The sequence below is a fragment of the Pyrus communis genome, chromosome 11 (genome assembly GCF_041283825.1).
Source record: "Pyrus communis isolate YQ-2024b chromosome 11, ASM4128382v1, whole genome shotgun sequence".
In the NCBI taxonomy this organism is placed as follows: domain Eukaryota; kingdom Viridiplantae; phylum Streptophyta; class Magnoliopsida; order Rosales; family Rosaceae; genus Pyrus; species Pyrus communis.
In genome coordinates this window covers 31250340-31257668 of record NC_142575.1, presented here as the reverse complement: position 1 = coordinate 31257668, position 7329 = coordinate 31250340, and positions in this window count along the sequence as shown.

The window sequence follows — 7329 nt, the reverse complement described above, 5'->3', positions numbered from 1 at the left end:
ACTTTCATACCTTAAGTACTATTTTATTTCAAAATAATACCTCTGTTACATTTTATATCCATTGATCTGTTAAATGCTGACGTGGCAGCCACATATATGTCACATGGCTGCCAAATGTCTACCATGTGGCAAATAAAATAATTTTTTAATTTTTTTTAAAAAACCTGAATTTTCTCATAAAAAGAAAAAAAAATTGAAAAAAAGAAGAAGGTAAATTACACTTTTATACCTCAGGTTTGGGGTCTATTTCAATTCCTTACAACTTTTTAAAAACATTTCACTGTCATACCTTAAGTACTATTTTATTTCAAAATAACACATCTGTTAGATTTTCCATCCGTTGATCTGTTAAATGTTGACGTGGTTGCCACATATATGCCACGTGGTTGCCAAATGTCTGCCACGTGACAAATAAAATATTTTTTAAATTTTTTTGAAAAAACCTGAATTTTCTCAAAAAAAGAAAAAAAAATTGAAACCAGTGCCTTCCCCCGCCCCTCCCCCAGCAACACTAATCTAGAACCCAAAAACCTGCAAGAAGAAGAAGAAGAGGGAGAAATAAAAAAAAAAAAAAAAAAAAAAAAAAAGCCCCAGTTCGTCCCACCCCGAGCCACCCCTTTCTCCCATCCCCCATCGCCTCTCCCAAAAGTCCCCATCACCCACAAAAATTTCACCCGAGATTAGGTGGATCTACCACAAAACCAGTCCAAAAATCATCTCAAACTCAAAGTATTTTCAAAACCCACCCATACTGAAAATCACGAGATCCTTACTCCAGGGGGCGAGGAAGGGGGGAAGGTCACGCGGCGCCGGTGGGGGGGGGGGACTCCAGGGGGCGAGGAAGGGGGGAAGGTCACGCGGCGCCGGTGGGGGGGGGGGGAGGTCACTCGGGGCGAGGGAGGGGAAGGGAGGTGTGTTTTGGGGGGGGGGGGAGGGATAGGGATGTGGGTCGCTGGGGGGGGGGGGGCGTGGGAAGGATAGTGGGTTTCATTTTTTATTTTTTTGAGAAAATTCAGGTTTTTTTAAAAAAAAATAAAAAAATTATTTTTATTTGCCACGTGGCAAACATTTGGCAGTCACGTGACATATATGTGGCAGCTACGTCAGCATTTAACAGATCAATGGATAGAAAATGTAACGGAGGTATTATTTTGAAATAAATAGTACTTAAGGTATGAAAGTGAAATGTTTTGAAGATGTTGTAAGGAATTGAAATAGATCCTAAACCTAAGGTATGAAAGTGTAATTTACCCTTTTTTTTTCAATCTTTTTTTCTTGGGTAAATTACATTTTCATACCTCAGGTTTGGGGCCTATTTCAATTCCTTACAACATCTTCAAAACATTTCACTTTCATACCTTAAATACTATTTATTTCAAAATAATACCTCCATTACATTTTCCATCCATTGATCCATTAAGTGATGACGTGGCTGCCAAATGTCTGCCACGTGGCAAAAAAAAATTAATTTAAAAAAAAAAAAAACCTGAATCTTCTTAAAAAAAAAAAAAAAAAAAACCAAAAACAAAAGCTAAACCCGCAACCCCCATCGCTCCCTACCCCCCAACCCAACCTGCAACCTAGAAGAATAAGAGGAAAAGGGAAAGAAAAAAAAAAAAAAAAAAAAAAAAAAAAAAAACACGCATCTTTCATCTTCCTCCCCCTCCCATCTTCCTCGGGTCGGGGCTCTTTCATCTTCCTCGCTTATTTTGCCATGTGTTTTATGTCTTCTCCAATCTTCCTCAATTTTCTTTTCCGTTAAACCCAATAAAAGCCTCTGATCCTAAACCCTACCAAATCCCTTTAACTCCCTCCACACTCCCCCTCCCCAAACGACGCTGTCTTTCCTTATCCTGCTACAGTGGGACCTATGAATCCCTCCACTCTCACTTCCCAGCGCTCCATTCTCCGCTCGCCGTTCCTCAACCCCATCTCTCTCCCTGCCGCAACCTCTGTACAATCTCGAAGACGCCGTTTCAGGGTCTCATTTCCCAGGAACTCTGCCGCCCCCTCAGAACAATCAGCAGAAGCCGCCTCACCGTCGCCTCACGCTTTCTTCAGCGGCAAGAGAGAGCTCACCGGCGTACAGCCCGTTGTCGAGAAGCTGTCGTCACCTCTCCAGATAGTGACCTTAGCAATTATGTTCGCACGGAGCTGTGGCTGCTGGGTACAGGTTAGGTCTCCGGTTGAGGAAATCCCAAAACACAGCGTATGGTGGTGCAGCGGTGCTCGGAGCCACCGATGGGGTATCAATCTACACTTTGAACTCTTGCGCTCCCGAGGTCGCCGTCGTCGACTTGCACAATTACGTTGCTGGGTTGGACGACCCAAAAGCTGTTAAGAAGGAGGACATCGAAGGCATTGGGAGAAAGTGAGAATCAATGAGTGAAATTTTCTGCGGAGGAGGTGGATGATGGGTGCTAACAACGGATGGAAGATGATGAGGCTCCGACGCCCCCGGGGAGGGGAGCGGAGGTGCGGGGTTTGACGAGATCTGGGGAGGAGGGTGTGCGGGATCTGGGTTTTCTATTTTTTTTTTTTTCGGTTGAAGGTTTACGTATAGGGGTGTTTCGGTGGAGGGAGGGGGTGGGGTGATGAGATCTAGTTTTCTAACTTTTTTTTTTTTTTTTTTTTTTTTTCTGGGTTGCAGGGAAGAAGATGAAGATGGGGAAATGGGTTTGGGGGTTGTGGGGAGAAGAGAGGAGGATGAGGGGGATAAGGTTTCAGCTTTTTTTATTTTTTATTTTATTTTTTATAATATTTAGAAGATTTAGATTTATTAAAAAATAAAAAATAAAAATTGCCACGTGGCAGACATTTGGCAGCCACGTCAGTACTTAACGGATCAATGGATGGAAAATGTAACGAAGGTATTGTTTTGAAATAAAATAGTACTTAAGGTATGAAAGTGAAATGTTTTAAGATGTTGTAGGGAATTGAAATAGGTCCCAAACCTGAGGTATGAAAATGTAATTTACCCTTTTTTCTTTTTTTGAGAAAATTCAAGTTTTTTAAAAAAAATTAAAAAATTATTTTATTTGCCACATGGCAGACATTTGGCAGCCACGTCAGCATTTAACAGATGTCACATCCCGGCCCGGGGCGGATCACTTCCCGGGCCCACTCCACCACCGTAGCACGATATTGTCCGCTTTGGGCTTACCATTCCCTCACGGTTTTGTTTTTGGGAACTCACGAGCAACTTCCCAGTGGGTCACCCATCATGGGATTGCTCTAGCCCCCTTCTCGCTTAACTTCGGAGTTCCTACGGAACCCGAAGCCTGTGAGCTCCCAAAAGGCCTCGTGCTAGGTAGGGATGAGAATATACATTTAAGGATCACTCCCTTGGGCGATGTGGGATGTTAATATTGTCCGCTTTGGCATTCCCTGCCCTGGACTAGGTCGCAGACAGCAGGGCTACCGCACGGTTTTGTCTTTGCAAGCCACAGCTCCAAAAGGCCTCGTGCTAGGTAGGGATGGGAATATACATTTAAGGATCACTCCCTTGGGCGATGTGGGATGTTACAACAGATCAATGGATGGAAAATGTAACGGAGATATTATTTGGAAATAAAATAGTATTTAAGGTATGAGAGTGAAATGTTTTGAAGATGTTGTAAGGAATTGAAACCCCAAACCTGAAATATGAAAGTGTAATTTACCCTAAAAATAAATTAACAACCAAACAAAAATTCGTAAAAATTGAAAAAAAAATAAACATGCACATATCATTTCGAACTTAGGACCTCTCGTTAATTTTAACAAAAATCATTACTTCTAATTAAATTTCTAATCATTTAGCCAAATTTTATAAATTTAAACTATTATGAACCCTAAACCTGAAATATGAAAGTGTAATTTACCCTAAAAATAAATTAACAACCAAACAAAAATTCGTAAAAATTGAAAAAAAAATAAACATGCACATATCATTTCGAACTTAGGACCTCTCGTTAATTTTAACAAAAATCATTACTTCTAATTAAACTTCTAATCATTTAGCCAAATTTTATAAATTTAAACTATTATGAAAAGAAATTTGTAAAAATTGGAATTTAAATAAGCACACATGGTGTTTTGAACCCAAGATCTCCTCATTAATTTCAAACAACAAAATCACCGGTTCTAGTTAAATTTCTTCATCATTAAACCAAATTTTATAAATTTATATTCTTATAAAAACGTATATAAATATGTCCACACTAATAATTTTGGTAGTGGCCGGCCCTGCATACCACAGATCAATCGAAACTGTGATTGATTGGATTAGCAGCGAAGTGAACGTGAGCAAAACTTATGTCCTTTTTCGATCTTATGCTCCTGTGTATTTCAGGTTTTCCAGATCACTTCTCCCACTGATTTCATTGATATCAGTATTGTTTGCTGCTCGGTCACGCCAAGTTTCGGTTTGCTTTGCTCTTCAAAGGCTGTGTGTGTTTTTTCACATATTTCTATAGGCTTCACCACATACATGATACATCAATATCGTAGGCAGTTACACGTTACAGTACTCCAACGTTTGCTTCACGTGATATGTTCAAAGAATTTAGTTACCAAGTGTACAACTGAGCAACTAATAATAGGCTGTGGATGTAACAAATGCGGCAATTGGAACAACTGCTGGTGATTGCCACTTGGAAACTCTACCTGACTTGGCTTCATTGCCTGTCTTTAGGCGAAAGCCATTATATGGACATTTTGACGGGCCGAATGAGTCACATGTTAAGAAATTGAGACCAGATCGACATGCGTCCGTGTACTATACAGGACCTGAGAACAGACCAGCCTCTATCCGGTATCAAGACTGCACCCACTGGTGCCTACTGGGTGTCTCCGAACGAGCTTCTCTGTGCACTCTTCCTTGAACATGAATCCGTTCGTGCAGCTTCCCAAGTATGCCAGCATGGTAATCACCGAAAGGCTTACCGAGGGAAAATTAACAGAACATCTTGTTCAACCGTATTCTGCTCAAGAACCGGAGGGATTGTTATTAACAAGGGGAACATGAGAAAGGAGGTTGAAATGATATGAAATTTTGGACCTTTCGAGTCGTGATGACAGATTCGCTAGGCTAATACAGGCAAGGGGAATTCTTTGCATCAAATTTATCATTGCAAGACACTGAAGCTAGAAAAGCATGCCACGATTTGGGGAGCAAGTAGGCAGAGGTGATGGCATGCCGATGAAACTCTGTTTTGGTTATGTTATGAGCTCCACTAGTGTAAATATCGATTTTTATGTTTCCAACTTAAAAATTCAATAAAAACTACTTCTGTGACTAAATAAATGTTCGGTTCCTAATGACGGATCTGGATCCTCTCCTGAGCTAATGGAGAGGATCCTCCTCATCAATCATCGTGGACCGTTGGATTTTTATCCAACGGCTACAAACAGGAGGTCCCTCTAAAGTTATAATGATTGTAGCCGTTAGATAAAAATCCAACGGCCCATGATGTTGATGAGGAGGATCCTCTCCATTAGCTCAAGAGAGGATCCAAATCCCCTAATGACTTGTTACATTGTCCTTTTTGTTCACACAAGATATTATAAAAACTCAACTATCACGTTTTTTCACAAAAACTATGAGCTATAACCTCTATAACCCAAGGTTTTTGATCGGTTTTAAGAAAATCTACCAAAATCCGTCAAAAACATTTTCCCATGGTACTTTTGCCCTACAATTAGCTTCACAAATTCATGTTAGACCATTTTTCGTGTTAGGATTGTATTTTGCATAAGAACTGTAAGCTAACCCACAGGTTTTGATCGGTTTTGCTAAATTCTACAAAAACATCGAAAACTTGTTTTCCTGTTTCTTTTGTTCCACCCTTTACATCTTAAAATGCATGTTGATTTTTTTAAAGATGTTTTCGTTGACGAAAATCCGTTCTGGCTATATTTTAGGCCCTGCTACAAAGGCACATGCAAGTGCCGTTCTCATTTCTGGTTTCTTGATGGAATAAATGTGCCTAGCAAAGAACTAATGGTGCCTTGATTTGTTGAATACCAATCACTGCACCCATATATATCTTCATGTCCAACAACCACAAACGCAAAATTGCAATCTCCGAAGGGTAAAGACTGAATCATGAAAAGCTAGCTATCCCATTCATTCTTCACAAAAGGAAAATTTTTAGTACGCTGAAATTATATAATGTTATTGCAGCAGAGTAGCTAGTGGAAATCAAACTCATTGAACAGACAGTCTAGCTATAGTTAATGTGTTGAGGCTGATCGGTCCTTGCTGCACAATGACCAAGAACTGCTCAACCGCCCATCGCATTTTGACACGTCACTGACATGTCTGTATTTGCAGCACCAAGACAAGTAGTGTAAACTGGGGCTGTGATGTTTTGGTTACAAGAAACATGGCCGTGCGCAAACGCATTAGGGTAAGGAGATATGTTGTAGTAATCATAGTTCTTGTGTTCTGGTGCGGCAGTTTCCAATTCTTGAAGAACATAGGCTAGGCTTACAGCAAAAGGATCACCAGCTGTGTACAGCCCTCCGTTGCATAGAACGCTTGTCACGTTTGTGTTTGGAGTGCTTCTGGCTAGAGCGGGCCCTGAGGGTGTGCAAAAGATGCCACCGCACAGGCCCCCGATTGGGAAGGGTCCCCAAATTTTCATTACATGTATACAGATGCATATAAGATATATTAAATGCGAGTGATAATATTAATCATGGTTCTAGCGCTAGTGGATTGGCCCTTCTATTTCATGACCCATGAGGTGGGTTCAAATAGTAAATGCGGGTGATAATATTAATCATGATTCTAGCACCAATGGTTTGGCCCTTCTATTTCATGGCCCATGAGGTGTATCAAACTCAGGACCTTTAAAGATAAGGAAAAAACTCTGGGACAATCAAACAAATGTATTTTCCTTGCACTATCTTGTAATATTTTAATTTTATAGATAAATTGAAAAAATAAAAAAATAAAAAAGAAAATATGACATTAAAAAGATGAAGGGTATGCATCTAAGTTTTGCACATGGCCCCTAATTAAATACTTAGGGCTGGCCCTGCTTCTAACCACACTGCAGAAGAAAAACCCTACGAATCCGAATAGGGGTTAGGGTTACATCAAGTTTCATGAGATGAATGCCCATTTTTCCTCCATTTCTTCTTGTTGTGATGTCTCTTGATTTTATCCACTGTTCTAAAAATTTATGCCTAGGGCGCTAGGCGGCTGACCACCGCCTCGAGTAGTCCCTAGGCGTTTGAAGATTAAGAAAGTTTTCCTAGACCCCTTAGGCGTCCACCTCGTGCCCATCTATGCACCATCTAGGTCTTGACTCTCAGTTAGATAGAAAATCGATAACTTTC